Source organism: Notothenia rossii, assembly GCF_949606895.1.
Source record: "Notothenia rossii genome assembly, chromosome: 4".
NCBI lineage: Eukaryota > Metazoa > Chordata > Actinopteri > Perciformes > Nototheniidae > Notothenia > Notothenia rossii.
The window spans coordinates 31,081,735-31,098,134 of NC_136902.1; the positions used below are offsets into that span (position 1 = coordinate 31,081,735).

At 39.5% G+C, this 16,400-nt stretch overlaps 1 protein-coding gene across 1 annotated transcript in view; it reads left to right on the plus strand.

Moving 5' to 3' along the window:
* The first annotated feature begins 4,949 nt into the window (after nt 1-4,949).
* The window catches only part of LOC307037227 (neuronal acetylcholine receptor subunit alpha-4-like), a 28,388-nt gene continuing 16,937 nt past the window's right edge, over nt 4,950-16,400 (plus strand). The window contains exon 1 of the mRNA XM_079678007.1: nt 4,950-5,086. The gene's annotated coding sequence lies outside the window, so the exon portion shown is untranslated. The remainder of the gene's footprint in view (nt 5,087-16,400) is intronic.

Here is a 16,400-nt window from a genome sequence, read left to right on the forward strand (position 1 = left end):
AGCATAATAACTGAACGCTGCTTCTCAATGTTTAGTGCTGACTCTGGGGACAAAAAGACGACCCGTCCCAGACGACCTGAGAGATCTGGATGGTTAATTATGTAGCAGAAGATCTGAAATGTACTTTGGCACCAAACCATTCATAGGCTTCACAAATCAACAGCAGTATTTTGAAGTCAGGTTTTTTTGACAAGCCAGTGTTTAGGCCTAAAAAATGAAGTGACATGATCTCCTTTCTTGGTGTCAGTGAGGGCTCGAGCTGCAGCATTCTGAATCAGCTGCAGTATTCTAATAGATTTTTGTGAGGCTTTTACATTACATTGCATTTAGCTGACGCTTTTATCCAAAGCGACTTACAATAAGTGCATTCGACCAGTAAGATACAACCTTGCAGAAAACAGAATCATATAAGTACATCAGATTTCATAGAGCCAAAACATTGCAAGTGCTACTCAACTGGCTTTAGATAAGCCAGCCCTTTATTAGTATATAAGTGCTTTTTTAGTAATTCTATCGCTCGAAGTGGAGTCGAAAGAGATGAGTTTTCAGTCTGTGCCGGAAGATGTGCGAGCTATCTGCTGTTCTGATTTCAATGGGGAGCTCATTCCACCATTTTGGAGCCAGGATAGCAAACCCACGTGTTTTTGTTGATGGGAACTTTGGTCCCCCTCGCAGTGCGGGTGCAGCGAGCTGTTTGGCCGATGCAGAGCGGAGTGCACGTGCTGGGGTGTACGGTTTAACCATGTCCTGGATGTAGGAAGGGCCAGATCCATTCGCAGCATGGTACGCAAGTACCAGTGTCTTGAAGTGGATTCTAGCAGTTACCGGAAGCCAGTGAAGGGAGCAGAGGAGCGGCGTGGTGTGGGAGAATTTTGGAAGGTTGAAGACCAGACGAGCCGTTGCATTCTGGATGAGCTGCAGAGGTCGGATGGCACATGCAGGTAGACCAGCCAGGTGGGAGTTGCAGTAGTCTAGGCGTGAGATGACGAGAGCCTGGACCAGAACCTGCGCTGATTTCTGGGTCAGCTGGGGACGTATCCTCCTGATGTTGTAAAGCGTGTATCTGCAGCAGCGGGTTGTAGCAGCAATGTTTGCAGTGAAGGACAGTTTGTTATCTAGGATCACACCCAGATTCCTTGCAGTCTGAGTCGGGGAAACAACAGAGGTGCCGATGTTGATTGTTAGGTCAAGAGTGGGACAATCTTTTCCCGGAAGGAAAAGCAGTTCAGTCTTGTCAAGGTTGAGCTTGAGGTGATGAGCAGACATCCACAGAGAGATGTCAGCTAGGCAAGCAGAGATGCGTGCGACGACTTGGGTCTCTGAGCGGGGAAAGGACAGAATTAATTGGGTGTCGTCAGCGTAGCAGTGGTATGAAAAACCATGCGGGCTAATGACAGATCCGAGCGAGTTTGTGTACAAGGAGAAGAGGAGGGGACCAAGAACAGAGCCCTGAGGGACCCCTGTAGTTAATTGACAAGGGTCGGACTCGGACCCTCTCCAAGTTACCCTGTAGGTGCGGTCTTTGAGGTATGAGGTGAGGAGGGAAAGTGCGAAGGAGGATCTGATGGTTCACCGTATCGAATGCAGCATACAGGTCCAGAAGGATAATGACAGAGGAGAGGGAGGCTGCTTTAGCCGTGTGCAGTTCCTCAGAGACAGCAAGGAGAGCAGTTTCTGTTGAGTGACCTGCCTTGAAACCAGACTGGTGCGGATCCAGAAGGTTGTTCTGATGGAGATAACAGGAGAGTTGTTTAAAGACAGCGCGTTCAAGTGTTTTAGACAGGAACGGGAGGAGAGAGACAGGCCTGTAGTTTATAACATCAGACGGGTTGAGAGTGGGTTTCTTTAGGAGAGGGTTTACTCTTGCCTCCTTGAGACTGTTTGGAAAGTGACCAGAAGTTAGAGAAGTGTTGATGAAATGGGTGAGAAACGGTAGAATATCAGGAGCGATAGTCTGAAGGAGGTTTGAGGGGATAGGGTCCAGAGGACAGGTAGTAGGACGGGCAGAGGTAATGAGGGTAAGAACCTCACTTGGAGAGAGAGGGGAGAAGGAGGTCACTGTGTGGGTGAAGGGAGGGTCTGGTGACCCAGCGGTGAGTAAAGGTGAGTCAGAAAAAGAAGAGCGAATATCATCAACCTTTTTTTCAAAGTGGTTAACAAAGTCGCTTGACAGAAGGGGGAGGGGCTTTGGGGGGGTCCAACAGGGTGGAGAAGATAGAAAATAGTTTTTGGGGATTGGAATAGGAAGATTGGATCTTATCTTGAAAGAAAGTGCTTTTTGCCTGAGAGACTTGCATGATGGCGTTACGGTAGTCAAGACTAATGGAGTTAATGCATGAAGTTTTTCCAGATAATGCTGAGAAAACATTATCTGTCCTCTATTCTTATACAGAATGTTAAGGTGATGCTTACGTTGTAATTGTCTTAAATTAAGACAATTACAAAGTAAGCAAAAAAAAAAGAAAAAAGAAGTCATGGACTCGGACCTGAATTTTAACAATCACATTAATGTGGTTTTGTGAATCCTGCAGTACAGGTAGTATTGATGAAAAGTTATATTATATTGTTTAAACAGGGTAAACATGTTCTTTGTGTAATCCTATTCTATTTGTTATTGATAAATGACACTGTGGGGTTTGTTTTCAAAATCTGAATAGGAAAAGTCAACATAGTGTCACTGGTCTTTTCAAGGTCTGGACTGATTCCAGTGGAGTGTTTCAATCTTCTGGCTGACAACCAAAAAGCAACAGAGGGACAAAACACACACACAGGGACAAAACACTTTGCTGTTTGGTAGAAATGGATGGCATTACAAAACAGTAAACCCAGGACGGATATCTTTAATTAGCTTTCAAATGTCATGAATGACAAGTGAAACATTTTGGAAATATTAAAACCACCTTTTTTTTCTTGGCCATTTCCTCCGAAACATCGTCACCAGTTTTGGACCAGAAATAATTTACGACACTCTCAGAGAAAACAAGCTGGATGTTCTCTGACCTCTGATGCATTAGAGTTGTTGTGATATACTGTGTAATACTTCTCGAGGTTTAGGCAGGGTGAGGTGAACATAATCAATAATATTTTTTTGTTTTGCTGTTAACTTCTTCTCACGTCTCACAAGCCTTTTGGGAAAACACTGTTGATGCAAAGAGCCAAACAAAGCATGTGCTAAGCAAATGTTCCAGCCAACTTTTTTTTTCTCAAAATCACACAAAATAATATAAGTGCAAATTGAATGAAGATAACATCCAACCCATTGTAAATTGGAAAATATCGAAATATATAAAATTGAATTGCATTTGGTTCAGAAAACAGGCACATCTTATTATATCAGTTACAAATAATACATGACACAACTTTTTGAACTAAACCCCTATGTACCAAGCAAATGATGGCAGATCTGTGAAGCGTCCCTCAAGCCACAGTGGGTGGCGTGGGACTTCACGATGGGGAACCCCAGGAAGTCTTGTCGAGCTCTGCAACACAATTATCGCTCATCCATCTTTAATATCTCATCCATCTTCTCCATCTCCACTAACAGAGCAGTACTCACCTTGCAATTATTGTCACAGCTGGCATTCAAAAGGAGGAATTGGATCTTGTGCCTTCGAAAAAGTCTGATGTTAAACTTCTTTTTTTTTAAATTACCAGAAAAATATATTGTGAATATTATTGCATTGGCTGGGTAAGGTTAAAACAAGATTTTTTTTTCATTGTGGATACACACCACAAATATTGTTCACAATATCATATTTTCATTGCATGAATAGGATGACTGAAATAATTAACGCTAGTGATATAATGGCAATATCTAAATACAATTTTGAGAAAATAACCAATAATGCTTTCAGCCAGACATTTTTAATTAGCGTTTTGTCTCTTTTATGAGTGGATAAAGTAAACTAACTTATTTGTAGTCTGAGATTTATTTTTGTGTGGCTCAGGTAACATGCAAAAATTAAGACTAAAGTCAAATGATAAAAGCTTAATACCTGACTTGGGTGAGAAACGAGTACAAATCTCCCCTGAAGTATAAATTAAATCGTTAAATGTAGGCACCTTTGTTGGGAACATCTTGATGAGGCACCATAAATTCCCCTTGTTTACGAGGAGCCACTTGTCACTAATGTGGAGACAAGGACATGAACCTTCTCTGCCGTCATATTTGTAAACATGTCAATTTGAGTGAGTTGCAACCCACGCTGACCAAAGACCCCGGGTGCATGAATTTAAAGAAATAAATGAGTATGTTGTTATTGTGTCTTTTAGTTGTAGAATCAGTTGTACAGGTTTCTCTAAAGGCTGCTTACCCGTATGTTTCAAAACCAATTTCTTTCTTTCTCAGACCTCCAAAGGTTACACTTTTGTTATAAGCCTTTGAACCAGAATGTAATATTGATGAGTTGCTGAATTATGGGATTAAGACGAGTGTAAAAAGCGTTGGCCCATCAATTTACACACCATTGAAACAACTTCCATTAATTTAAAATTCCCAGTGGATAAGAACCTAAAGGCATGAATGCCCAAGACTCATTTAATGAATTAAGAGGTGTGTATAAAGACAGAAAGCTTTGGTTAAACAGCAATCTGAATTGAATGCATCTCGAAGTAACTACAGTATGCATCACTAAAAATAGACTGACCGTCGAAAGCCAGGATGGGTTGAAATAGGTTCTATTTCGTATATGGCTTCGCCCTCTAAGGCTATCGCTATTGGGTAATCCCCCTGCGCACCCGCGCAGCACTGAAACACTTGTAGTCCACGCCCACCCGCAAGGTGGGCCCCACCCTCGGGCTTCCTTCCGGTATAAATAGGAAGGAGGCCCGACATTCTGCTCCCTCTTTTCTTCAGCACACCATGGCAGTTACTGAAGCACAGAACCATTAAACATCATGAGCAACAACTGCGTCCGAAATTGTCCCTCCTGTGGCTCAGGATATATCATGAGCTATGACCAGCACGCAATGTGCGAATCCTGCCTGGGGCCAGAGCACGCGGACGCGGCTCTCAGAGAGCTGCAGTTCCCCCTCTTTTTGTCACTGCGCAAAGTATGACCTTCGTCTCTACTTTTCACAGCGGCAGGTATGTATTGTTCCCAGCCTTCGTCCCCTCATGGAAAATATTCATGTTATGCTATATTCCAGGGACAGTGATGCGCCATTACGCATGGCGCAACAGGCATGGGGTGTTATTGAGCAGGTGTGTCTGTGCTTCTAGGGCCGGGCGGACCCAGTGGGGCGCAGACTACATCATGCTTCGCCCTTAACCCAATAGCGATAGCCTTAGAGGGCGAAGCCATATACAGTATACGAAATAGAACTGAGGTTACCTACTGTAACCCCAGCTTCTATGAGTAAATGGCGTAGCCCTCTAAGTGCTGGGCCCCACTGGCTCTACGAATAGCTGAAGAAAAGTTATTTTGTATGGGAGCAGATTGTCGGGCCTCCTTCCTATTTATACCGGAAGGAAGCCCGAGGGTGGGGCCCACCTTGCGGGTGCGCAGGGGGATTACCCAATAGCGATAGCCTTAGAGGGCTACGCCATTTACTCATAGAAACTGGGGGTTACAGTAGGTAATCTCAGTTTATGCACCATCATTTATCACTGCATGTTTCTGTATCCCATGGGAGCATAAACTTTCACACTATTGAGAATATGCTGAGATATTGACAGGAGGCAAACCCCCACTGAACTGGATGGTGACCTACAGTAAGCATCAGGGGAGCAGCAGTAGCCACTCAGGCAGCACTTAAGTATTTAATTAAAGCTATCAGAATGAGGTGTTCTTCAAAGTGTAATCTGTAAGCATTAGTGCAAGACGCCTAACAATAGGAAAATTAAAGAACTGTGCGCCTCATGTAACATGATACTTTAAATTGTTTATATTGCAGAAGAAAATATTCAAGCTAATATTTGACATGGAATATTTTTGTATTATTCTATATCACCACTATAATAACCTTGATGCCTATTAAAGGAGAAACAATTTTCTATTCCATACATTTTTTGTTTTAAAGATCTGCAGAATCACGTCCCCAAAGCAAAATAATCATCCACGCTATGGTGTGAAATGTAATTTATCTACAGTCTGATGTTGATTTCAAAATGATGGGTAGAGATGGTATTTAATGTGTCATTCTTAGCGGTTCAATACTGGAGCCAATATAACTGTGATACATTCCACCTACAATTCTGATGGTATACAAGCATACTATCAGAGTAGTATGTGCATTCATTGTATTGTTCTGCAAAATTAAACAGCTGCAAATTAACTTCCTGAATTAAAATGTCTAAATGGAATTAGAAAAAGAAACCCCATTGTTATTAACATTTTAAAAAGATTTAATGAAATAATCTCATGAACCATAAATGTTTTTTTTTTTACCATTTCAATGATCTGTCGTGCACAATGTATCACAGTGCAGCAGGACCACTACCAGGAGCATCGTCTTAACTTACCTTGGCTTGGTACCACACAGGGGACCTACAGTACTGATTATATATTCAAAAGCTTCAGACACTTTGCAACTGTTGGTTTATTTATTCATCATTTTTGGCCAATTGTTTCACACAGAATGGACTTGGGCAAAATTATTCCAGATGGATTTATTCTTATAAATAATATATCATTATGAAACAAACAAGCTAGCAAAACCTCAAACTTGTATCACACCAGACTGTGGGAAGGAATTCCCAGGACACCAGACTGTGGACAGCTAAGTCACCATGGATAGTAGTTCAGTGTGTGATCATCACTCTTACGTTGGAAATAAGGAAGATTTCAACACATTTGAAAGATTGCCTCCTGGAATTTGCAACATTAGATAATTTCTTCTCACTGACTTTGACACGTTTTACTAATCGAAACACCATTCTTGTTATTGTTGCATGAGCATTCAAGAGCCCTCTAGGATGTGCAAATATATTTGCGAAATTCAATCGGCAACCAATGGTCAAATGCATCTGTGTGAAAGCAGGGCTCTCAAAGCTCTTTTTCCAAAAGTGCCTTTTCTTGTACCTTTAAAAACAGATGGTTGTTTTAAACATGTGCAACCATACAGTATTTCATTACCATCAACATTAAAATAATTATATAGGGGACTGAATTATGTGTAATGAGACATTTGTCTGTTTGATGAATCCAGCATGTGTTTGGACAAGAAATAATCACATTTGAAGCCTAATAGCAAGCTTTCAGATCATATTTAGACCTTATTTTCACTTGCTCACAGTTTTTTGGATATCATCGATAAAATCCACACCTGATTAAAGACACCTGATCTGAGCAATACAAATTCTGTATTGTCACTTTTTTTAAGCAGTAGCAACAACTTAAGACATCATTCTTATGGATTCCTATTGAAATGTCTTGGATGACCCCCCCCATGTCACCATTATACCAAATTGTAAGTCGTCTTGACTTACAATTGGGTATTCATATAATCTAACCATTAAAGCATTTCTGACGACTTCGAAAGTCATATCGTTTATATGTGCCATCTGGCCCCGAGTTCCTATAGTCATGATAAAGACGGTGGAAAGCAGCCAAGATGGTGCTATGGCACTCAAGTGAGGCCATTAGGAATAGAAGTCAATGTTTCTGCCCTAAAACAAGGTTGAATGGCACATTTTAGTCCATATTGAACCCTAACGTATAACTTGACCTACTGTGAAACTGGCCAGAGACCCTTGTTAAATTACACCATCTGCTAAAAAGGAAAGAGACACATCACTTACTACAGAAGTAGGGACAATACATCGATTTTTGTGGTACAGATGTAAAGAGAAAGAGAAATGGTGAGTAATGTGACGGGGAGTAAGACTATCAGTCAGCAAGTTAAAGGTTTCCCTTCCTGGAAACATTTACTAAGCTACTTAATTCCACACAAGCTATAAACCTAGCATGCAATCTATCACCTACGACTTACTGAGATCTAAGTCCCTGAAGTCGAAGTTGACACAAACACCTGTCTTTATTCCTATAGGGTGCTGGAAAAGGCATTTATTGACAAAACCAAATCCCTTTTCACTAGAATAACCAGTCAGCCAGCGATTCAATTAAGTAATCCTGTTTTATATCCAACCGTTACCTCTCGTGGGTTGGGGACCAGAGACCATAGATCAATGCAGACTCGTGCTTCTGGCTAACTCCAATGCTTTTGTTTTTGATCTCTAACTGCTTCTTCATTGCGTTGTTGACGGAGACATGAATTATGATGTTGCTAAAGCTAGTAGTGGAATGTGTATTGGACTCCTTATTCTTCCTTTGTAATGGCATCTACATCATGAGCTTCTACAGTATGTCAGGAATTGTGAGATCCTACAGAGGATAAACAGTGGCTGGGGATGCTAATCTAACAGTGTGGGTAATGGTTTCCCTTTTTACTTGCATACTTTGTCAACAGGGGTATAAGAGAACTGCAGGCCAAGAGAGCTACCTTTGGAGCTAGCAAGGGTCGGAAAAAACGGTTTTAATTTGTGAGGGGTGACTGCAGGCCCACACACGTTTACTTACTCTAGCGGGCCTTCCCAGGCCTAAATAAAAACTCTGCATTATATAATGCAACACTTATTGAAAACTGGATGGCAGAATAAGAAAGTGCACATTTTTGCAGCTGTCACGAATATTCTTTTAAATATTAGCGAAAAAGTAAAGGCCTAGCTTCTACACTTGTATAATCAACATTTTTTGCTGTTTGTTTACTTCCATGTATTTTGTGATATTGTAATAATCATTTTACTGAAGCTTTCTCATTTAGAGTAACTCTTTTTTCACAAGAGACTCTCTACATTTCTCAATATGCCTTTTTCATCTTTTAGTGAAGAGCCTTAGCTTTTGTCCAGCGATTTGCAATGAATGTGGATAGAGAAATCAATAGCAACTAGCTAAAGAAAATACTTGGTCTATTAGTTTATTAGGAATTTGCCTCGAAAATGAATATTTGCCACGCTTTAGATGATCTGAAACTTATTTAAAAAAAGGTATCACTGAGGTGAAGGACCAAACGCTGAAAGAATGTAATCTAGTTGCAATGAAAACTGTCTTTTGTAATGAGTGGCAGTGACTCAGCCTTGCTTCTAAATGCAATATGTGGTGTGTGCTCGCTAAAAAAGAATTGCTACAGATTTTTCATAACATTTCAACCATCTAGGTGTTATGCTTTATTGCTTTACATTTAGATATTAAGCTCATTCACTTAAAATGTGATTATTTTTTCCCCTCGATGTAAACAAGTTTGACCTCAGTTGGCTTCCAACACACACCTATGGCACAATGTCCTCATTGGGTGATGTTGTCAGCAGTGAACATCTTTTAATTGTTAAAAAAAACAGGACACATACCCAGAGACACACACACTGTCCCCTGACCATCCTTATACTGAAGAGACGACAGCAGGTGGATTTGGGAAGACAGATTGAGATGGATAGAGACCCAAAGAGGGACACATAGTCGGAGAGAGGGGGAAGGAAAAAAGTTTGCACAGAAGTAGGAGACAAACGATACAGACAGAAAAGGTCAACATCAGGACATCGTCCTTCCATTACTTTTGTAGCCAGCATGCATATTTCTTCAGATTTTTCGTTTCTATGCTTTAGTTGTAAGGGTGAAGGTTGTTGCTATGAGAGCTAGAAAATAGTTTCTTAATGGCTTCGCAGTCCAGCCAGTAATCAGTGTTCAAGGTTTCTATGTTGAAAGTATTTTATTTAGACAATAACTACTCAAGACTTTTAACATTGAAGAATTCACATATTTTTCTTATATAGTACATGAACAGTTTGTTCAGCTGCCTTTCAAGAGTACAAAGATGATTTAAATGATGACGATACAGTATGCATGCTTTTCTAAACGTGTTGAATAAAGTAGATATGGAAACTGGAGAAAAAGGCCTCCGGCTGTTGACACCCCAAAAAGCTTGACAGTGCAAATTACTTCCTTGTCAATCTCGGAGGAGCCTTGTTGCCTGGAGTCAGACAGCCTCTTCTTCCTCCATTGTTACGGAGGACACAACATGAGGTGAGTTTCATTATGTTTATTGTTGCTCCAGCTGGTGGGGACATACTCGAGCTACATGTCTTGTAATAAGAGAATGAGAATTATTCTTGTCAAGTTTCAGTAGGGTGAGGTTGGGATAGGGCGGAGATGTTATATTAACATTGTAATAAGATGACCCCTACCTCTATACAATAAATACACTGTAGATCACTGTACAGTATTTTTGGGCAGTGCTTGCCTTAAGGATAGAGACCTGAGCTAAGAACTATAATTGTCAGGACCCTTTAAGGAAAGTGTGTTGATTTATTCCTGTTTTATTATGTTTCTTTATTCGCTAAAATCTCAAGTTAAGTAATTCAGAAGTTATGAAGGCAACTCTGTATTCCAAAATTCTCTTACAGTCTGTTAAAAAGTGCATTTGGCTAAAATACTAGCAATTTAATTTGAATAAAATGCATTGTTTTATTTAGATTAAAATGTCTAAACCAAGCATTAGGACAGTAATAAAAATAAATCGTAATCCATCCCAACACTCAAAGGGTGAACAGACTGAACACATTTGCGACCATGCTGCATTCCTGACAGTGGCCTTCTCAAAGAGAGATTAGCGCAACAAGGGTGCCAGCATGTGGAAATGGTACCTGTAATAATCATGTCATTGATGGATTACCATTTGGAGAAAAAAAATCACACATGGCATGCTGGGAAACACAGTAAGATGGGCAATGGGATCAGAGGCTAATAGTGGTAGTCAACCAGTGTCCTGTCAGGTTGACTCGTGATGGATGATGGAGGCATATTGCAACATGCAAACGATGTTGTGGTTTCTGCTGTGGGCCGCTCACTCTGGGTCCAGACAAATGACTCTTAATATTCATTGGAGATTTTCCCTAATTCACTTGACATTTTCCAGACGTCTCGTTAATTCCACCCGTCTCCTATGAATTACATTCATATGCAACAATCCTGCGGTACCAATTTACGCCTGGCTGGAGAGCCCAGTGCAAATGCAGGTTGTACTGTGATTTTCATTTAGTGAAGCTTAAAGTTGGGATATATCCAAGCAATACATACTGATATGAAAGTCAAATTTAGACTGCAATCACCACAATAATGATTCAAATATATTCAGTAGCTTACAGTACAATGCTGCTTGGAATTCTATGACATTGATATATATTTTCAATACAGCTAATTCAATATTAATAGAAGACAATTTATACAGGCAAGGCACAAGAAAACTAAATGATTTTGAGCGAGACAGAAAGCATAGCTTAGAAAGAAAATATCTTTCCCATTAGATTTCAAGTCTCAAGGTAGAACCTTAACAAAGTAATTTACAGGGCTTAAATAACAACAATACATTATTAAAAAAATATACAGATCACAAAAACATTTACTATAACATCATTATTTAAATTATTTAAAGATAAACCAAACACATCGACATTTCTAATTCTCCAAATACAAGTTATTGGGTAACCGATCTAAGGAAAGTCAATATAAGAATCTTTGATTTACATACATTTGTGTAATCTGTTAGTAAAATATTCCTTGATTTGAATTGTTGAGTGTTGAATTGAAATTACACTTGAGAGATTCGGGTTCAGTCCATTCCATATTTTAACACCAATCATCCATAAACTGACACTTAATGCTTGGTTTGTCTAGTTGTGTACTCACTGACCTTCATTTGGAAGTGTTTTTGTTATTATGAGCCATTTCCTTATGGGATATACAAATGACAAACGCTGTTTACAATAATGTCAACACATTTTTTTGTATATTCATATTTACCTACTAGATTCGTATTACCTTGTTTTGGGATACAATTATTTTCTGTAGATTTGTTATGGACGTCTTTCCCCATATCTCAGAGTTGTGGTTTAAATTAGTAATAGGGGCATTCTTTCAGACATGTTAAAACTGTATATATTGCCTTGCTTATAGTATAATTAAAATAACACAAAGTAAAAATAAATGGCAAAAATGCAAAAGGTATAAGAATGCACGATAGAAATGCTGACAGATGTGCACACACACACGCACACGCACACACACACGTAGTCTATGCATTATCCAAACTTACACTCACTTGGCTGTTTCCATGGGAACGTTATATGTTTTTGATGTAGTCAATGTTGGCAGTTTTATTGTTTGTTGCTGCTTATGTTTATATTATGTGTGTAGATATCTTGCTGAATTATTGCATTTATGAACAACAACTCTTAAGGAGAGCGATCATACACAGTATGGGGACGTAATGTGCAGTCTGCCTTAAATGAGTTTATTTCAAATCTTAAAGTCAAATGTTAGTTGTAGATAAGGTTCTTCGTAACACTTCTTAATAATTAAAACAAATATCCACTGTAGTTTGCATACATAAACTAATGTGCTCAATACAGTAAAATGAAAGAAGATAATTGAATCCCCTCCCCCCCCCCCCAGAGAATGGTGAATTTGTGCCCCGGCACTGTTTCCCAGAGGAGCCTCCTCAGCTGTTTCACTGATATGTTGCTGACACACCGAGGACTTCACACCATACTCCCCCACATACAACACTATCCTCTAAACACATCCTCCAGATATATCACTATAGGGTGGCATACTGTTGAGATGATGCATGCAGCAAATATTCGTCATGGCTATTTACTGCAGAAACATGATTAGGACGTTGATTTATGGCCATATTGTTGGCTAATTTAGGTTTTTATTGCATTATAGGGCAATACAGAAACATGAGGGAAACATATGTGTATGCTTAACCCACAACGTATTATTGTCTCTTCTGCTGTTGCTTTTGTGAGCATTTCAATTGGATTCCTTTTTTAATCAAAGTAGAGGAGGGGTTGTAGGACACTGGCTTTCTTTGCTGGTTCTTGAATAAGACTTGCACTTGTCAATGACAGTCTTTCTCCCAGCTCGTGTTTATAGAAAAATAAGTATATAGGTGTAGCCACAAACAACCCTTTGAAAGGATTGGGCATGTTTCACATCTTTATTACTATTCTAGTTTAAATAAAGTATGAATTCAATGTGAGTATACTTCCTATATGGTTTATAAGCAGAGGCATCAACAGCCCCTGCCATGACTCAACATCAAGTGGGTGTGAATGCACAGTATGAATAGTGTTGACATGAATTCTCATCCTTTGAAGACATTGCGCATGATCTTTACCATGCTTTTCAAACTGTTTATTTTCAAATATGTTTATAATAAGCTTTTATTCTGAACTTTTCTGAACCCATAATATCGGGATAACGTTGAACATTAGTTTTTCTCGTTTAATAAATTCAGTTGGCAGTATATTGCAAATGTTCTGACAGCAAACATTGGTTAGAATATGTATGAGTACAGTAGTAAGACAGTGGGTTCCATGGGAAATCAGCTGCGAGGCTTCAGTTCTCAAAGGGTTAAAGGTGAATACACATTACATTGGGTGTTCCTCTGCCAAGGCGGATGAATATGTCCCTTTGGAATAACAACAATAGTAGCACACTTACCGTTTCCTGCGATTTAACATTTGTAATTATGCCATGCCCCAAGCATTCACAAACTCACTATGATGCAAATGTATGTCATATAAAGCAATATTGCATTATTGTCAAATGCCTCCCTCCAGGGCTCAAGCTATTACCTGAGAAGTTAGATAGAGTGAGTATGAGTATTCTACAGAGGCAAAAATAGTTATCCAAGAATGTCACTGAATTATTCCGTCCGTAAACATCTCTTACGCACATTGTCCCTCTGTGTGCATATCTACAAGAAGCATGCCCTTGCTTGGAAAATACTGCAGTCAGCAAGAATACAGGGCTCAAATCTTCTGTTTATTGAAATTAAACATTAATTGATTTATTTCTACACCCACTGTGTACAAACATATTTGACTGTATTAGCTTTACCTGCCCCAGGGTGCTGTTTAGGTAATTAAGTCTAATATAGATATTGAAAAATAAAGAAATAAATGAAGACCATGGTTCCAATTACAAAGCTATGAGGCAACACACAACCTTGTCAGTAATTACGGTTACAGGATGTTTTCTATAGAGCTAGTGGCATGGGTACATATTTATTGTGGTTTTGATTTTGAACTATAAAGCCATTGGTTATCGGGGTATGAAAAATGTTTCTTTTCAGTGCACACCGCATTGTTTACAGTCCGATTAGCATACACTAAAAATATGTTGGAGTTAAGAGACAACGTTAATGACTTGTCTTTTCACATTTAGCCAGTTTACCAGGTAATATTTTGCTAGAAAAGCTAAATCATTATCAAACAAAAAACACATTTTTTCCAAGAGAACATTTTGGCCAATGCATTCAGCCTCTTTTCCTCTCAACACATACTGTTTATCTGCATTTAACCCATCTTAAACATGACTGATCAATTATATTCTGACTACCATTACAATTGTTTTCTTTCCTTTATGGAGAATAACAAAACGGCCATTCTTCTGTTAGGCATGCGTCAATATGTTCCTAGAGAAAAACGTACTCTGTGTTAAATGGAAGGGCTAGGTTATTCACGCTATGGGTGTCCTGAATACTGCTTGGAGTTTTGTATTTGTTGCCGCAGGAAAACAAAACTGTGTTTCAGCAATCATGGCAAACAAGCCAGTTGAGTATTGGCTCATAAAAAAAGAATGGTAATAAAGTGTGCTATTTTGTGGCTTTACCTTGCTGAAACAATGTTACAATAATCATGTAGAATCACTGAACTAGTGTTTCCATTTTTAAAAAGCAGGTTAACTGCCATTATATATGCAAATAATTTATCATTGTATTTAAAAAATAAAACATTTATTGCTGTTGACCATGTTAGTGAGTTAAAAAATTGCATGATAAATTCAGTCATCAGGGAAGTAGCCACACAATTTTCTCTATAAATGTAAAATGTATAAGTCAAGACAAGCCCTCCGCCCCACACTCATACGTTCTAATGCGCATGCCCCAACATTGACATGACAATTTTCTGCCATAAGAGCGCCTATCATTACTTTGACTAACTTGTGACATCCACTATCACAATTATAAGGTCGTTGTTATGGATCTGTGATATCATCTTGATGATAAATGTATTAACAACTACCAAATGAACACATGAAGGCAGAGCTACTATTATCCCAAGACATAGAATCATTTAGTTTGATGGTGTTTGATATTGATTTTTACTGCAATCAATATCATATTGACCTCCAACAGCACCAATACAAGCTTCTGGCACCAACCATTGTGAAAGTATAAATTGTCCCACTGTTGTAAAAGTAAAGATAAACTTGATGTCTTTCAATAAATAATGGAGTTAAATTAATGTCATTTTGTCTGTTTGCAATAGGCTGACAGATGGCACTCACCTCACAGGTGCCACAAGGGCCCCATCTTTGTTGATACCTGTTCACCGGCCATCTCGGTTTACCCCTAAGCACTTGGCATCTGACTTTGTCAACATTTGCCTTTGCCCACAGCATTCAGAATGGATTCATAATCCATCCACTGCATCAGGGTGCAGCAAAGGGCTACAACACTATTATTATTTAAGCTTACTTTCTACATTTATTTCACAGAGAGGTTCATTTGAAACACCTTAAGAATAGTTTGTAAGGGCGGTTGTACGGTATGAGGTAATTGTTCATTGTTGGCGGTTTACCTGATTACCTCAAACAACCCTTATTCAAACACGCTAAACAACCCCTTTTAATTGTATAGACTTAATGCAGGAAAAGCAGCCCTGATTGACGTGTGGTCTTGGCAATCCGAGTGGGCTAGGTGTTTATGCATGCATGGGATGAGGCCCTGTGTCCGTGTGGGTTTCTTGTGTGGATGCATGTTAGTGTGAGTGTAACAAAGAGAGCTTTGTGAGTCACTAAGGCAAAACGTTGGCTGTTGAGCGCCAGCTGACCTGGTGATCTGAGATCCTGGGGCTGTTCCAGGGAGCTATCCTCACAGAGGCTGGCTTCAGAGGCAACTCTCTCTGGGATCAATAGAGAGAGTTATATTACAGATGCTTCACGGTTTCAGGCACATCAATAATGCTACTATTCCCACGTATGATTCAATCCCCTTATGGTTACTGAGAGTTGTCTGGTCAACAACGAGGCTACGAGGCTACGTCGATGTACAAGATCTATGTCGTTATCATTGTTAATGACCACAGAGTAGCGTAGTGAACTGAAGCGTTAAGTTGTTAGTGAAGGTTATTAAGCTTGAGTTTCTGAAGGACAATCAGTTGCAGGTTGGAGCAACTCTAAGGATGGGCACTAACTCCTTTGGCTTTTTTCCCAATGGTCACATTGCTCAATTTTTACGATGGGCATTCCATTTGCACCTCATGCCGTACCCTTGAGGGGCCAGCATACTACATCAGAGATGCTTTTTTGGATGGTCCAATTGTCCCGACCCCC